We start from the raw sequence: 19,325 nt of genomic DNA, 5'->3' as shown, positions 1-19,325 counted from the left end.
TCCACGTTAATACCAAATAGTGCACTCTTGCGGAAGTTCATTTTCAGTCTAGAGGTTAGCTGAAAGCGTTTTAACGTTCTTTTGATTTGGCGCAGTTTTCCACATCAATCTCGCAGAAAATGAAGTTATCATCCGTGAATTACTGGTGAAAGATGTAGAAGTTTCCTTAACAATCTTGATGCCATTAAATAGATACAGTGAGGCCACCTTTCTTAGCATCCTACTTAATGCTTTAGCTACTATCAGAAATAGCAAAAGAGAGAGTGGGTCACCTTGGTTAAGTCCTTTTTGCATCATGATTGGATTAGTGGGCGAGCCATTGATAAGAACGGATACCGATGCCGTTGAGATACATCTCCAAATCCATGAAATCCATTTTCTGTCAATCTCATTTGTTTTAGCATTGAGATCAGAAAGTCCCAGTCAACACTCAAAGTGGAGTTTGAATATCAGTCCCCCCTCCGATGTTTTTCTCATGCTATCAATCGCCTCATTAGTGATCAGTATACTATCCGTAATGTGTCTTCCCTCCACAAAAGCTGATTATGTTGAATGGATCAGTGTGCCTATGACTTGTTTTAATTTGTTGGCCAATATTTAAGTTGCGATTTTGTATAAGCTTCCAATTAGGGATATAAGTCGAAAATTATTTAAAGATAAAGGAATAATTGATTCCTTTTGGCATTTTCCGATTTTCTGAAACTCAACCAGGAATTCAAGTATGTCAGCTTTTAATAAACTCCATTTCCTTTTTATAAACTGGAAATTGAAACCGCCAGGTCTAGGCGCCTTGTCCCATCACAGCCCTCTATTGCATTCCAAACCTCCTCTTCAGAAAACGGCACTTCAAGCAAGTGAGCAGCCATAGTACATAACTTCCCCTTATATATGTACTAAAAAAAAAACAAATGAAACAGTTAAAGATAAATATATTTTGAATCCCATGGTTCCAAAATAATGATCACTTTGTAGGTAGAGATTAGAAGACACGTTGATGAGTGGACTGAATTAGTTTGCATGTTAATTTTGTTAAAGGCTACTGAATTTTTAAGAAAATCAGCAAGATCCCACTTCCAACCAAAAAAATGAAACTTAAAAATAGATATAATATTTTAAAACATAATACAGTGATATAACATAAAAATGATATAAAAAATATAAAAATGATAAATTTTAAAATTTTAGTAAAAATTATATAAATGATTAATAAAATCAAAAAATATATTTTGTATTTTCATATTGAGATAAATTATGATATATAATTTTTATATAAAACATAACATTAATACATAAATTATTAATATTTTACATGATACTAATACATGAATTTTTAACTCTATTTAGAAGGCTTTCATGATGACATTATTAGTATCCAATGAACTTTAACTTTCTCAGCCTTTTGGCTAAGATCGAAGACAACATTATCATGCAATTTGCTATCCTTAGCTTTCAGTTCGCCTTTTACTGATCAGACCAAAGCGAAACATATGCATCATGGAAACTGCTTGGTTGGCTGTTCATTAACTAAATTAAAGCGTTAATTTGGATAAACTAGAGAAGCAAGTACGTAAAGGGGTGTGTGTGTTTTTGCATCTATGGTATAATTTTCTTCTTTTAGCTAGGTTCTTAGCACGATTCAAAAGGTCATTAATTTACAACTTAGATTAATTACCACTAATTATTGGAACTTATAAATTTACCATACTTGGGTTAATAAATAGTTGGATTTCGCTAAGTAATTCTTTAAGGGTTTGCATGGTGAGAATAATGAAAAAGTTGTTAATTTAATGGTTAAAATTCATAACTGTTTTCCTATTTTATAGTTTAACCATTAGATTAATTAAGAAATTTTTTATCCTTACTCCTTTCTATCCTTCCTATAAAGTCTAAGATTTTTTTAAAAGTAGTTAATATACTATTTATAGTGAATTCCAATATTAGTTTACTTAGTTCATGCATTTACTTTTAAAAAATAACATTTAATAAGTTTGAGATTCACATATCAATATTTTTTTTATTCTCAGATTACGTTTGTACAAAAAAAAACTATTTATAGCAATAATTTTGACTTAAATATAGTAATTAAAAGTTAGTTTGATGATTTTTAATGTATTGACAGAAGTTATAATCCATATGATAACTTTAAAAAGTGCTTTTAAGGCAGTGTTAGGAAAACCCTCAGTTTGTCAGGATTTGAGATTGAGACATAGATTTGCATCATGTTGCCCTTAATAAGAAATCCCACTGATCCTAAACAACCCAATTACTCATTGTCACACCTCTCTCTCTCTCTCTCTCTCTCTCTCTCTCTCTCTATATATATATATATATATATATATGTATATATATCTTGAAGTATTTACTTGTTAGCTATATTTTATGAAAACCTTTTCTTTGAAGTAAAGAAAACATCTTTGATTACGATTAAAAAGAACAATCTAAAACAGATTAAACAATCTTAAATAGATTAAAATCAAATTTCGGGTCATTTTTTGGTGAACATGATCTATCAAAATCTGTTCAATATTTTTATTTAAGTGCTAGAATAAAAAGAGATTTTAGTAGAAAAGTGAATGAGGTTTTTTTGTAAATGATAATCATTAATCAAAGGATTCCTTGAAGTAATACTTGAAAACATTTTAGTTGATTAAAGTAAACTAACTCTTTGGTCTCCTAATTTTTTTCAAAATTCTTAGTTTTGGTATTCCAATTTTAAAGCTAACATTTTCATCACCAACATTTATAGTTATAAGTGTTTTTATTTTGATCATTTGACTAATAAATGACTAAGTGATTCCAACTCAATTAATAAAATTACTCAAAAACCCAATGATAAATAAAAAATATGCAACATTAAGTCATTTACCTTTCTTTGAAATAAGGGTTAGATCTAAATATTTTTAAATAGGTTAATACTATGAATGGCTCTTAAATTATAGTGAAATGGTTAATGTGTTATTTGAATTTTGAAAATATTTAATATAGTAATTGAATTATAAATTTGTTAACTAATATAGTAGTTGGAGGGTTATTTGTCTGCTACATATTATCATTTAAAACCAGTTACATTATGGGTGAGTACCACTTTAGTTGATAAATTAATAATTCAAATACTATATTAGAGATTTTTAAAATTCAGATATCATATTAAATATTAATTCACTATACTTTGAGTGCCATTCATAACAATGACTCTTTTTAAAATCATTGTTGTTGTTATTTTACTCAATTCCCACTAACTACACGTTCCATTATCTTACATCTTCTTTCCCTTTTACGTTAGCTTTTTCATGGATTGGATGATCAATCATGTCCATGGGTTGGCTTAACTCAAGTCGAATCCCTTAAAAATATTTTGCTATTAGATAATTATTTTTTATTTACATTTATATTTAATAATATTAAAATATATTAATAAAATTTTTAAAAATATTTTACTAATAAATGCAAATTTAATGAACTTGAGAAGTTAAATGGTTCAGACTTGACCTTAGACAAATGTAAATGATCGCAACTTTTTTATCTAGTACCTTTATATATATATATATATACATATATATATGATTGCTACTTTTTGTAATCCTTGCAAGTTCATAAATTGTAATCAAGTAATAGAGTAAGTGAGTAGAATATCATTCCCTCGAAGATTATAGAATTGGATTTGTTTGATAAAAATCAAGTACCAAAGGTGATAAGCTACTATCTTATATCTAAACTAATGGAAAGATTTGTTTGATTGCTAAGAATAATAAATCAAGAACCTATAAAGAACACTTATGTAGGCCTAAATCTTAATATTGAACAGTCATTTGGAATCTTGGATGTGGCCAAGTGCTAGCTCTAAAGAAACAAGGATTAAAAGCTTTGAAATAAGAAAGATTTATGAATGCCAAAAACATTAAAGAACATAAAAGAAAGAATGGAAACAAAAGTGCATGAAAACCAAAATCTTGTAATGATAAAAGAACTATGGCTGAAACTTAATAACAATAAAAAATTGTGTAAATTGAAAGTAAAGAAAAGGAAGCTTTGAAGAAAGAATACTTCTATTAAAGAAATGTTAGCCTTGAATTGATAAAAGTTTTGCATTAACAAAACAAAAATTTGCCTAACTTGAATCAAATTTATTTTATCTCAAATTAAATATTTTTTCAACCTTCTGTCTTGTTAAAAATTATTTTTGAACTAAAACAAAACATGCTCTGGAAACAAAAATAGACTTTTAGACAATTTGGGATAGAAAGGATCGATTTCTTAAGGGGAGGGATCGATCCTCTAACTAAAGGGATCGATCTATTTTTCTTCCAATAGCCTACCTCGTTCAAGTTTTTCAAAAATCAATAAATCCCCACCCTGTAGGGATCAATTGGCTAGGTTTTTTAAATGAACTAATCGATCCCCCCTTTAAAGGGATTGATCCATTTTTTATCTTGAAAAAAAATAGGTTTCAAAATTTACAGAAAGGATCTCTCCTTACACAAGAGATCAATCATCTGGGATAGAGGATTGATCAGGTCCCTTACTTGATTAATTGGGTAGCCTAATGGTGTGCAAAATTGGTCTAATTTTTTAACTGACCCAATCGATCCTTATACGAGGGGATCGATCCCCTAGTGCCCAGAAAGTTTCAACGGCTAGTATTTTGTTTGAAATTTTACAGGTTTCAAGCATTAAATACTAGCAACATCTATCTTCCTTTTTCAACATATATTTTTCACTACATTTGAAGGGCATAAAAAGCAAAAAAAAATTTATTGCTTTCATCTACCATCTTCTTCAAGCATTAAAGAGTATTTTAGAGAGAAAAAATGTAAAAAATTCATATTGTATCTATTTTTCTCTTAACATTCTTCCTAATCTTAATTTGTGTTTCAAATTAACAGACACCTAACCTTAGAGAAATTCTTTGAGTTTGCAAAAAACTCAAAAGCTTATATTGTAAAGTTGTGAGCTTAAAAGGGAGGATAACCCTTAAGAAATTATGGTGTTGATTGTATAGAGCTTTAAAGAACTAGATTGTAATATTCAACACATAATGGATTAAACTCCTTAGCAAGTGAAGCTAAAGGAGAGGACATAAGTGCCTAAAGGAAAGATCGAATCTTTATAAATTTTGATGTTTGATTTTTTATCCCTATCTTTTGCTTTTAAGATTATTAGTATACTCATTCTTGTTGTGTTTATTTGCTTAAAAAATTGATTTGTAAAATTTGTTCTTATTGGATAAAGAATTTTAAAAAATGTATTATTAACCAATTTACCCCCTCCTAGTTTATTTCAAGTTTTTGAGCTAATAATTGAAATCAAAGTTAGTACGATTTTTTGTAGGTCTAACAACCTAAGAGTGATCATAAAATGGCTCAAAAAAATATGATGATCAATTTGGAGTAAACATCCTTAAGCTACAACAAATATGATGGGCAACAAAAAATGTGTCTTATGACAAATAAAATAGTTATTACATCTCTTAGAGGTGAAGGCCATTCCATTATATGACCTTCTTTTTTTGTTGGTGATATACTTATATTGGAATACTAGGATGAGATTATTTATTCAAGCCAATGACTATGAAGTTTGAAAAGTTATTATAAATGGTCCTCAAATTTCAATAAAAATGATGGATGATAGAAAGGTGGTCAAGCGAAAAAGTGAATAGGATGTCGATGATATTAAGATAACTCAACTCAATGCCAAGGTAATGCATACACTCTTTCATGCATTAGGGCCTAATGAGTATAATAGAGTTTCATTATACAAAAATGTTAAGAAAATTTAGAACAAGTTGGCTATCACTCATGGAGGTACTAATCAAGTGAAAGAGACTAAAATTGGTATGCTCACCCATGATTATGAGCTATTTAAGATAAAATTAAAAAAAACCATTAGTGAAATGTTAAACCGTTTCACCGACATCATTAATCGTTTGACGGCTCTTGGAAAGACTTACTCAAATGTAGAGACGGTGAAAAAAATTCTAAATAGTCTACCAAAGAGTTAGGAAGCTAAGGTAACAGCCATTAAAGAGTTCAAAGATCCTTACATACTCTTTTTAGATAAACTTATTGCTCTCTTCTTACCTATGAGATAATGCTCAAAAGATAGCAAAAACCAATAAAAAAAGGTGGTATTGCTCTCAAATTGACCTTTTAAAAAAATGAAAAAAAATTTGAGCAAGATAAGGTTGATGAAGATGAAGAAATAGCCTTGTTTGTAAAAAGGTTCAAGAAGTTTATGAAGATGAACAAGTTCTCAAATAGAAAAATACCATAAAGGGAAATGATAAAAAAAAAATCAAGTAGAAGACAAAGAGATCAAATTGTTTACTATGAATATAATAAACCGAGTTATATCAAATTTGATTGTCTTTTGTGAAAGAACAAAACTCAATAAAAGTAAAGAAAAAAGCAATGGCTGCAACATAGAGTGATAGTGACTTCTCCGATGATGAATCAAATAAGGAAAAAATAGCCAACCTATGTTTCATGGCTTTTGTTGAGCCCAACTAATTCAAATGATTTAAGTTCATACACATTTGATGAATTGTAAGATGCTTTTGATGAATTACTTATAGAATTTGAAAGCGTGGACATAAAGTATGAAAAAATGATTTCTAAGTTGAAGGTAAAGAATAATCTTTTGACTAAAGCAAAGAATAACTTAAAAAAAAATTGAGCTTTCAAAATTGAATATTGATGATTTGACTAAAAAAATGAGAATTTACATAACTTATTTTCTAGATTTTATATGGGACATAAAAAACTCAATGACATACTTGAAACACAAAGAGCCTTCTTTGATAAAGGTGGGTTAGGATATAATAGTGGTGATAAAGAGACTTATTTGAAGAATTTTTTTGTTAAGCTAAATGATTCATCTAGCACATGTACATATTGTCATAAATTGGGTCATTCTATATAGTATTATTCTTTGAAGACAGTAACTCATAGAGATAAACTCATTAGGAGTGTGAATTTCAAAAAGAGTTAGCATATCTCAAGATGAGATTAGTAAGATAAAGTGGATTCTAAAAGGTACAAGAATTGTGAGTACTAACACTCAAAGATCCGAGAAAGTTTGGGTACTTAAAACAAAATTTTAATTATATTTTTATAGGTGGATAAGCATTGCTATAAGGTAAATTCAAGCAAGAACAATCCATGGTACCTTAATAATGGATGCTCAAAACACATGACCAAAGACATGGCCCAATTCAAGGATTTAAAGGTTAAAAGTGAAGGAGATGTTACATTTGGAAACAACTCCAAATGCCAAATTAAAAGCATTGGCTCCATTGGTAATAATTTTTTTACTACTACTGAAAATGTTTTACTTGTGAAAGGACTCAAGCATAATTTACTTAATATTAGTTAATTATATGGCAAAAGACTTAAAGTTGTATTTGAATTCATGTGCTATCAAGTGATTGATATCAAGACTAACAAACCTTTTTTTATTGGACATTGTTAAGAAAATGTTTATGTGGTGCATTTGGATTATCTATCTTCTAAAAATGTTTGTTTTATCGCTTAAAAAGAAAATAAAAGTTGGATTTGGCATAAATGACTTGGACATGCAAGTATGCATGTAATTTTAAATTTTTCTCAAAATGATTTGGTTATTGGTTTACCAAAATTGAAATATGAAAATGATAAGGTTTGTGATGCATATGCTCAAGGAAAACATAGAAAAATCTCTTTCAAACCTAAGAATTGTATTTCAACCACTAAACCTCTCTAACTGTTGCATATTGATCTTTTTTGTCCTACTATGATAATGAGCCTTCATAGAAAACAATATGGGTTTGTTATTGTTGATGATTTTACTAGATATACATGGGTTCTCTTCTTGCATTCAAAAAATAAAGCTTTGAAAAAATTTATCACTTTTTCAAAACAAATACAAAATGAAAAGCGATATTCAATTTTTAGTATTAGAAGTGATCATGGAAAAGAATTTGAAAACTTTGGCTTTAATGTGTTTTGTAGTGAAAATGTATTAGCCATATATTTTTTGCTCATAAAACTCTTAAACAAATTGGGGTAGTAGAAAGGAGAAATAAAATTTTAGAAGAAATGGCTAAAATCATGCTTTGTGAAAATAATTTACCTAGATATTTTTGGGTGGAAGCCATTAATATCTCTTGTTATATTATAAATAGAGCTATGATTAGGCCAATCTTGAAGAAAACTCCTTATAAACTTTTTTAAAGAAAAATACCTAACATGAGTTATTTTCATCCTTTTGGTTGCAAATGTTTTGTTTTAAACAATGGAAAGATAATCTTGGAAAATTTAATGCAAAAAGTGATGAAGGCATTTTCTTAGGATATTTTTTGAATTCAAAAGCTTATAGAGTCTTTAATAAAAGAACATTAGTTGTCGAAGAGTCTATACATGTTATATTTAATGAATCTAATCTACCTCTGAGAAAAGTGTCTCTTGATTATGACGATGTAGGTATATTTCAAAAAAATATCGAAGATGCATCACATGATATTGAGGAAAACGCTCTAAAAGAGGATGATGAGTTTTTAGAGGAACTACAACAAATAAAGCAAGAACCAAATCATTATAAAAAAATGAGGTATGTTAAAGATAGTGAGATTATTGGTGATCCAACTTAAAGGATAAGAACTAGATCTTCTTATAATGTGTGTACTTATGTTACCTTTCTCATATAAAATCCAAGAACATAGATGAAGCCCTAAAAAATGCTAATTGGTTAATGGCTATGTAACAAGAATTGAACCAATTTGAAAGAAGTCGAGTGTGGAATCTTGTACTTAGACCTAGAGATCATCCTACTATAAACATCAAATGGGTTTTAAGAATAAAATGGATGAGCATGGCAATCTTATTAGAAATAAAGCTAGGTTAGTAGCTCAAGGGTATAGTCAAGAAAAAGAAATTGATTATGATAAAACATGTGCCATTGTTACAAAATTAGAAGCCATTAGGATGTTGATTGCATTTGTATTCTTCAAAAATTTTAAGCTCTTTCAAATGGATGTTAAGAGTGCATTTTTAAATGGTTTTATAAATAAAGAGGTATATGTAAAACAACCTTTCAATTTTGAAAATCCTCAATTTCCAAAACAAGTTTACAGATTAACAAAAGCTTTATATGGTTTAAAACAAGCTCTTAGAGCTTGGTATGAAAGATTATCAAAATTTTTAATTAAAAATGGTTTCAATTGAAGAAAGGTTGATACTACAATTTTTATTAAAACAAAAAGAAAAAACATTCTAATTGTGCAAGTTTATATTGATGATATCATATTTGGTGTTACTAATGAAGCTATTTGTCAAAAATTTGCTAAAACAATGTAAGGTGAATTTAAATTGAGCATGATGAGAGAGCTTACATTTTTCTTGAGATTACAAGTAAAGCAAACAAAAGATGGTACTTTCATCAATCAAGCCAAATACATAAAAGACTTGCTCATAAGGTTTGGATTGGAAGAATCAAAGCCTTACTCAACACCTATGAGCACTTCAACAAAACTTGACAATGATGAATGAGGTAAATGTATTGATTCTAAATTATATAGGTCTATGATTAGTTCATTGTTATATCTTATTGTAAGTAGATCGGATATAATGTTTAGTGTGTGTTTATGTGCTAGATTTCAATCATCACTTAAAGAATCACATTTATTTACTGTTAAAAAATTTTTTAGATACCTTAAGGACACTCCTAACTTAGGATTATGGTATCCAAAAAGTTCATCTTTTGCTTTGCATGTTTTTTTAATGCGAATTTTGGTGGTTGTAAAATTGATAGAAAAAGCACTTTCGATATTTGTCAATTGTTTGAAAATATGCTTATATCATGATTTTTGAAGAAACAAAATAGTGTTGATTAATCCACAATCGAAGCTAATATGTAGCAGCCGATAGTTATTGTGCTTAAGTTTTATGAATTAAACAACAATTAGAGGATTTTAAAATAACCATGAACCACATTCCCATTAAATGTGGTAATATTAGTGCCATTAATCTCACCAAAAATCCAATTCAACACTCAAAAACTAAGAATATTGAAATTAGACATCACTTCATTAGAGATCATGTTTAAAAGGGTAATATTATACTTGAATATGTTGATACTTTGCATCAATTTGCTGATATTTTTATAAAATCTCTTAATAGAGATAGATTTCATACAATTAGAGATGAACTTGATATGATGAATGCTCATTGAAATGTAACTCTTGATAAATTGATGGTTTACTTGAATAAATATGTGTTCACTTTTGATAATTTGTGTATGATTACACTTGAAATGTTATATGCATGTTTAAATTAGTTACATTGTATTTTGTTAATAAAAAAAGGCTATAATGAATCGATCGATCTTATGGAGGATTGGATTGATTGGTTTTGTACCTAATAACAAAATCGAACTGGGATGTGAATGAACTGATCAATCCTCTAAGGACCCAATCGATTGAGTAGGCTAGCAAATTTAAAACTCACAGTTTTTGACTTTTTAAATTCTAACTCTTTTTCTTCAAAAACCCTATACAAGCTTCCTCTTTATCTTCCTATTTCATTGTTCTTCTATTCCCTAACCCTCTCTCTCACAAATTCTCTCAAAACTCATCATTTTCAATTAAAATTTCTTACAAAAATCTTTAAGTTTTCTTGCAAAATCTTCACTAGTCTTTTGGAAATCATACTAAAATCATCACAAATCACTCCTACCCATTTCTCTTTCTAGAATTTTGATCCCTTTTTTGAACCTTCATCATTCCCTTAATATCCTTACTTCTCACAAACTTATATCACTTCCTATAACCTACTTTGTTAGTTTCCTTCATCAATTTCATAAAAGATTAGCTATTTTCTCATATTCAATTTTCTCATGGCACATAAAACTAAAAGAAGTGTTGAAACAAGAAAAAATCCTTCAAGGGAAGATTTTAGTTCATTAATTAAGCCTTCATTCAATCAAAATTTTATGACTCCTGATGCTAAAGAGAGGTATGAAATGTATCTTGCTCATAGAGAGGTTAAGTATGGAAAGATAATATCTCTTTAATTTTTTCAATTTATTAAGTTTCCTTATCTACATGTATTTGAGGATTTTGGCTGGATGAATTATATATGCATGGATGAAATAGTTTATAAGAATTTAGTTAAGGTATTCTATAGTAATGCTACATGTATTGAGATTGAAGAGACTGGAAATAGGTATTATTTTGATAAGTTCAAAACTTGTTTGATGGGTAGAAAGATTATGGTTAATAAGTAATTGTTGGTTGAAACATTTATGCTAGATGATAATGGGAACACAAACACTATGTGTGAAATGTTGGATTTAGCTCAAGATATCTTTAAAAATGAAAACTTGAAAGTTGCTCCTACATAGGCCACTAAACTCTTTATGCATGATAGATTGTTGCACCTTTTAGTTACTCATGTTTTGTCACATTTTGGCACCTAATATTCAACTATTAGGAAACAAGATTACTCTTGGATGTACAAGATCAAACATAAGGAGAAACATAATTTTGTGCACTTTATCTTTAATGACATGATAAGAGTAGTACAAAATAAAGATTACACCTTAGTCTATGGGTTTGCTATAAGTAATCTATTGAAAAAATTGAATATTAACACTAGGAGCGATAAAGAGATTGTATTTAATGGCCCAATTAGCGTTCTTAGAGTTGATACTTTGCACAGTATGGGTTATCTATAAAATGCAATTGGTTTGTGGATTAGAAAGATAGATATTAGGGTTGTGCAAAAAAGAAAAAGCATGATAATCAATATGTTCCTGATATGCCTCAGGAAGAACACTTTAGTCCACAATTTGATATTCAAGGTGCATTACAAATTATGATAGTTCAAATGAATAGCTTGCACTCCTTGGTTCGAGATATGAACTCAAGGCTTAAAATTTTATAGTTAAATTAAAATGCCATGACTGAAGATATTCGCCAAATAAGAACTAAGATGAACCAATACTTCCACCATTTCTTACCTCATCCTCTTCTTCAATGATCCACCTTGATGTCATGCCTTAGATGTTTTTCTTACATATTTATCTTTTTAAGTTTTAATTTTTCTTAAAGATAGTTTGCATTATTTTTTTAAACCTTGGTTTTTTATGTTTATATTAATAATATATGCATTTCATTTTCATAATGGCATTTGGTATGTTGCATTTGAGTTGGTTTAAAATTGATGTTATGTGGAAATTGATATATTGATTAAGTTGTTATGGCATTGAGTTGTGGAATTAAGTTGATTTAATTTGAATGTATATTGAGCTTATTGTTGCCTTGAATTTATTGCCATATTACTTTGATTGTCTTGATATTTTTGTTATGACAAAAAGAGGGACAAATAATGAAATGAAAAATTCTTGTTAATAAGGGTTGTAATAAAAGGTCATTTGATTTTGATATTGTCTTATCTATTAATGATCTTAATGTTGATGGTTATATTCTTTTTCTTAGCTTGTTTAAATTTCTTTATGCTTAAATTCATGAGAGTCTACTTTTCAAATGAAAAAATGTTTTTGAAGCAAATTTTTCACTTATGTTTGTCATATCAAAAAGGGAGAGATTGTTAACATTGAATTAATAAAAACTTTTGAATTAACAAAACAAAAATTTTCTTAACTTAAATCAATTTTATTTTATCTCAAATTGAACATTTTTTTAGCCTTCTATCTTGCCAAAAATTATTTTTAAACTAAAGCAAAACATGTTCTGAAAACAAAAATAAACTTTTGGACAATTTGGGATAGAAGTTATCGATCCCCTAAGGGGAGGGATTGATCACCTCACATGACCCAATCGATCCCCTAGCTAAAGAGATTGATCTATTTTTTTTTCTAGTAGCTATCTCGTGCAAGTTTTTCAAAAACCAATCAACCTCTTCTCTATAGGGATCAATTGGCTGAGTTTTCTAAGTGAACCAATAGATGCCCCTTCAAAGGGATTGATCCATTTATTATCTAAAAGCAAAACATGTTTTAAAGTTTGTAAAAAAGATTGATCTGTCTTCACAAAGGATCGATCATTTGAGATACGAGATTGATCATGTCCCTTACCTGATCAACCTGGTAGCCTAATGGTGTGCAAAATTGGTTTAATTTTCAATTGACCCAATCGATCCTTATATGAGGGGATCAATCCTTTAGTGCCCAAAAAGTCTCAATGGCTAGTATTTTGTCTAAAATTTTATAAGTTTCAAGCATTAAATACAAGCAACAACTATCTTCTTTTTTCAACATATAAATGAAGGTTTTCCACTGCATTTGAAGGGCATGAAAAGCCAAAAAAAAATTTATTGTTTTTGTCTACCATCTTCTTTAAGCATTAAAGAGCATTTTAGAGAAAGAAAAGTGTAAAAAATTCATATTGTATCTATTTTTCTCTTAACATTCTTCCTAATCTTAATTTGTACTTCAAATTAGCAAACACCCAACCTTAGAAAAATTTAAGTTTGTAAAATACTTAAAAGCTTGTATTGTGAAGTTGTGAACTTAAGGGAGAAGATAACCCTTAAGGGATTATGGTGTTGATTGTATAAATCTTTAAAGAGCTAGGTTGTAACATTTAACATATAATGGATTAAACTCCTTGGCAAGTGATGTTAAAAGAGAGGATGTAAGTGCCTAAAAAAAGGGTTGAACCTCTATAAATCTTGATATTTGATTTTCTATCTCTATCTCTTGCTTTTAAGATTATTAATATACTCATATTTGTTGTGTTTATTTGCTTTAAGAATATTTGTAAAATTTTTGCTTATTGGATATTGAATTTTAAAAATTTTATTATCAACCAATTTATCCCTCTTAGTTTATTTTAAGTATTTAAGTTAATAAGAAAGAATTAAGAAAACAATTTTAGTTATGGCTAATCTATCACCTTAGCCAAACTATAAAGAAAACTAAAAGAAAACTAAAGAAAAAACTAAAAGAAAAGAGACGAGATATGAAAGATGTGTTGAATAGAAAAGAAAGCCTCTTTATTTATAATAAAGGGTTCATGTATGGGGAATTGGATTACAAAAGTTTTCTTCTTATCTAAACTCTAAAAGATAAAAGTTATCTTGATCTTCTGGCCAAATGTGGTGTCTTCAATCTTGGATATCCTTGGCTGATTGGAACTTTCTTAAAGTGATCTTGTCCATTCATTTAATTTGCTTGATTGATCTTGAATTCTTTAAGTTAGGTTTAGCTAAATATGGTTTATCAAAACCATGTGGTTGCTTCTAATCCAAACTTTTAAGAACAAAGATCAAAGAGTCCTTGTTTAAGCTTAATTCTTTTTAGTCGAATGCATTAATGAGTCCATATTCAAATATACTTCTCCAATTATTGATTGCATGTAAAAGTCCTATTAGAATTAGGAAAACTAAATACATGTAAAAATTTGGATGCCATTAGGATTCCTTAATCCAATTGAATTTAGGAAACCAACATCAAATAGGATTTGATTATATTGGTTATTGCATGGCAAATATTATAATGATTAGGCTTGTCCTAATCTTGCATGAATCTTTCCATGAAAATCACATCCTAAGCATAAAAACCTAAAGATCAAGAACACACACATTAAAGGCACCAAATTTTATCAAATTTCAAAATTTTTCAACAAAAAAGAAGTTATAAATTACTATATATTTTAGTGATATCATACCCCTACACTTAATATTTTGCTTGTCCTCAAGCAAAACTCTCAAATTAACTATACTAAGGATCAAAAAAAATGCACACAAAGTCAAAGTTACACAAATAATCAATTATGTACTTTAGCATAATACAAAGATAGTTAAAAACATAGTTAACAAGAAACTCATTCAAAAGTAAGTTCTCAATAATCATACAACTCTTTATACATGTGAAGTTAATCCATTTCTAAACTATACATACAATATAAGCAAAAAGAATATAAAATATGCCATCACATATCTATTTAAAGATAGAACATAATTCACATGTTTACTTTCCTTATTCTCACTCCACTAATGTTAGACTTACGTACTTGACTCAAGATCAAAAGGTGTTTTAGGCTTGTAATATAAGGCTTGGGTTAAGATAGAAAAAAATAAAAATTTAGGCTCATAACCCTTATTCCTTACCTTTTTGAAATTTCTTAGACTATTTATTTAAATTGAAAACTTTTCAAGACTTTGAGGCATCTTAATTTCAACAAAATTTTTTCCACATTGCCATTTTTGGCTTTAGCCATTTTGGCTTTTATGTTTCTCTTTCTTTTGCTGAGCTTTTCTTTTCTTTTTTCTTGATTTCCTTATGCCTTTTTTCTTTCCAAATTTGTTCTTTTGAATTGTCCAAATATGCAAAAGCAATATTGGGTTGGGTAACAACAAATATAAGGATAAATTCAAGAAAAAGGCTTAGGCTTATGAAAGTGGCTAAATAATAACAAAGAAAAAGGTGTGTGTATATATATATATAAGCTCAAAACAAAGGTACCATGAATACATTAATAAAAGTAGGCTTAAAAATACTAAAATTGTCCAAAAAATGCTAGATCATCTTTTGAATCAAATACAGTCTAAAATTTTACCTTGAGTATTGAGTAGGTAAAGTCATATTCATACCTTAAAATCTCTATGTAACTATATATCTTATGTGCTTCTTACAAAAATTGATGCATATCAAATATCAAAACTAAAAACACAAACATAAAATATCATACTTTATTGAAAAACATACTAAAGAAATCATTCCATTACTTCACTACATTTATAATTCTCCTCATATCATACTCATGTCAATCTTGAACAATTCATGAAACATTAACTAGGCCAGCATCATCATGATTATAGTAAATCAATTTGGTTTGAAAGTAAAACACATAAGAAAAATTTTAAAAAACACATTTTTAGCTCAAAAGAGAATTTTCCTTCCCTTACACATAAATTGGACAATATTTAAAAACAAACTTTGAAGAACTAAGGAAAAGGAAACATTTCCCTATCTTTTTTTTCCTTTAAGGTCGAAACTTGAATTCTTCATAGGGTATCTCTTTGCATATCTTTATCCTTACAAAAACAACTTAAAAACAACAAAAAGATAAAAAGCATATTTGTTCTAAAACTAAATAACAAAGGAAATGTAAAATTTGAAAATGTAAAACTTAGGTTGCTTTCTAAGTAATGCTAGTTTTGGTCAAGCTTAACCAATCTTAAAATCTAAAGTTACCTCACCCCCTCAAAAAATAGTTTTTCTTATTGCATATCTTTGAAGTATCACTTAAACTAAATTAGTTCTAAAATGTGTACTAACTCTCCTTATAAGTATAACATCAGCTAGATTTGGATTCACTATAGGGACATTTGGCATAGGGTTAATGGAATCAGTTTTAGGTTTACATGGGCCATGACATAGTGGGTTAGTTGAATAGGTTTGTGCCTTTGGATTTAAGGGTTGAAAGATTAAGTTGGATTCCCTAACATTAGGTTTCTCCTTGACCCTAAACATAGTTTTCTCATTCTCATCATCTCTAAGGACACCTTATCCTTCAATTATAAATTGTATCATTTTGTCATTAAATCTTAAAGTCGAGTTATAGTTATATACATCAATTAAAGCTTTAGATATTATAAGGGAAGGTCTACCTAAAAATAAGAGGGCTTCGTTATTCTTTATATCCAAAATAATAAAATCCAAAAGAAAGGCATATTTACTAACTTTCACCAGAATATTCTTTAACATTACTCATGGTTTCTTAACAAATTTGTTAGCAAATTCATTGCTAAATGTTAGAGGTTTCAATGTGCCACATCCTAACTACACAAAAATATTTATAGGCATTAAATTAATACTAAAACCAAGATCACAAAAAGTTTCATCAAATCATAAATGACCAATAAAATAAGATATAAAGAAACTTCTTGGATCATTTGCTTAGTTGGAAGAAGTTGTTTAAGTGTAGTGTTACAATCACCAATAAATGTTGTATTTTTAAACTCTTTGAATAGCTTTCTTGGTATTGGCTTTGACATTGGTTGTGCTACTCCGAATACTTGTCTTTGGATAGACATTCATGAAGCATCCTTATCTTTTTTACTTCTTGATCTTCTTCTTGCACTTTCTCTTCCTTTTTTAGTTGTATACTTCAAGTAATGCTCTTCTAACTTCTCTTAACATTTGTATCTCCTTAATCGAATTTTGTTTAATATATTTCCCAAGGTCTTTTTCTTAAATATACTCCTTAGGATCCTCTTCAATCTTAAAATTTTCATCCATCCCTTCATTTGGTTTTAAACTTTCAAGGGCTCTTAGAGCCATGTAATCAAAGCTATCTAAAACTTTCTTACCAAATCTTAATAACTCATTATCATCCATCACTAATTCCTTCCCAATGAAATCCACCTCAAGCCACTTTACAAAGCTTGGTAAGTTTACCACCACTAGCTCATCCATAAAATCATCATTATTATCAGAATAATATATATCACATTCACCATAGGAATATATCGTATTGCATGCTTTCTTGCCTTGTTTCTTAGGGTTGAACTTAGTATTACTAGGTAAAGTTTCTAAAGGTCGGTTGGCTATGGCTTGAGCTAGTTAACCTATTTAGGTTTCAAGGTTTTTAATTGATGCAACTTGGCTTTGAATGGTTGCATTATTGAATTGCATGAATTCGGCCAAAATTTCTTCAAAACTAGGTTCTTTTCTTAGGGTGAGTTATATAGTTATGGGCAAAAGTTTGTATTTTGGGTGGTGGCTTGGTGGTTGGGTTGGTTCTAGAAAAGTTTAGGTGGTTTCTCCAGCTTGAGTTGTAAGTGTTGCTGTATTGGTTGCAGGCTTAAATTGTTGTTCATACTAAACTGTTTCTATTCTAAATTAACATTTTTCAATAACATATGATCTATCACAAATTTCACAAGAAACAAATAGGTTTTGTATAGCATGGAAAGAGGTGGTTTAGGATGGGATTTGTAGGGCATCTTTTTTCTTTAATAGGCTAGCTAATTGTGAAGTAATAGAAGTAAAAGTATCAAGTTCATACACATCAACGGTTTTTTATGTACTTTACGTTTCATACCCCATTGGTAATTGTTGGCTACCGTCTCTTCATTAACTCATGCGCCTCATTAGTGGTCTTACTCATTATAGCTCTTCCAACAACCGAATCAAGCATAGTTTTTCATTGATGGTGTTAACCCATTGTAAAAATCTGAATTTGCAACTGTGGGAAACCATGGTGTAGACACTTTCTTAACAATTCTTTGAATCTCTCTCACAAATCATATAGGTTTTCACCATCAAATTGCATAAATATTATTATTTTGTTCCTCAACTTGGCCACCTTGACAAGTGAAAAAAAATTAGTAAGGAACTTTTGTGCCAAATCATCTCATATTGTTATTTATCTAAATGGTAAAAAAGATAACCAAATATTTACCTTGTCCCTAAGAGAAAAAGAAAAAATTCTTAATCGAATAGCATCATCTAAAACACCATTGTATTTAAATGTATCACATAATTCAAAAAATTTTAAAAAGTGAAGATTTAGATCATTGTTTGATAACCCTCCAAACTATATAGAAGTTTAGACCATTTGAATAATCAAAATCTTAATCTTAAAGTAATTTAATTGAATTGTCGACCTTCATATGGATGGTTGAAATCCATCAGTATTAGGAACAGCATAGTCCCTCAGCATTCTATGACATTTATTGTTTGCATTCACCATTTGGATTGGTGTTGATGGTGTTTTTCTCTCTTCTTAAACACCTAAAGGTTCTTTCAATTTCCTTGTCAAGTAGAGCTGAGTTAACACTTCTAGATTTACGCATACAAATAAAGAAAAGATCAAAACAATTTAAAACAAAGAAAAACAAATATTTAGATTACAAGAGATTAGAAAATCTTTATTGATATTAATTTGAACACCATTATAATCTTTGATAATGGCATCAAAAACTTAGTTGCTATTTTTTGTAATGCCTGCAAGTGTACAAATCATTATCAAGTAATAGATAAGAGAGTAAAGTATCATTCCTTCGAGGATTATAGATTTGGAATTGTTAGGTGAAAATCAAGTTCCAAAGGTGATAAGCTATTATCTTATATCTAAACTAATGGAAAGATTTGTTTGATTGCAAAGAATAACAAATCAAGAACATACAAAAAACACTTATGTAGGCCTAGATCTTAATATCCAACTGCCACTCGTAATTCTTCTTTTGCTTGTCCTGCTTAACGATTTGTGTTTCTATCTTACTTGTTCTTATCCTTTTATTGCTTCTCTGGTTTTCAATTGGCCTCTAATTGATCTTGATTTGCTACTATCTAGCCCCGCTCAATTGAGTTGGTGGTGCTTT

The 19,325-nt window shown here is 29.0% G+C and overlaps 1 non-coding gene across 1 annotated transcript; it reads left to right on the top strand.

Moving 5' to 3' along the window:
- The first annotated feature begins 18,194 nt into the window (after positions 1 to 18,194).
- Positions 18,195 to 18,301, top strand: LOC149515007 (small nucleolar RNA R71). Its single transcript, XR_016327913.1, has one exon. It is a non-coding gene; the product is annotated as a small nucleolar RNA R71 (small nucleolar RNA).
- Positions 18,302 to 19,325: the final 1,024 nt, after the last annotated feature.

This window comes from Durio zibethinus, chromosome 14 (genome assembly GCF_047325235.1).
Source record: "Durio zibethinus cultivar Kanyao isolate XHJ-2024 chromosome 14, ASM4732523v1, whole genome shotgun sequence".
NCBI classification, from domain to species: domain Eukaryota; kingdom Viridiplantae; phylum Streptophyta; class Magnoliopsida; order Malvales; family Malvaceae; genus Durio; species Durio zibethinus.
Note: the sequence above shows the minus strand (reverse complement) of the source record. Positions and strands in the feature narration are given on the sequence as shown.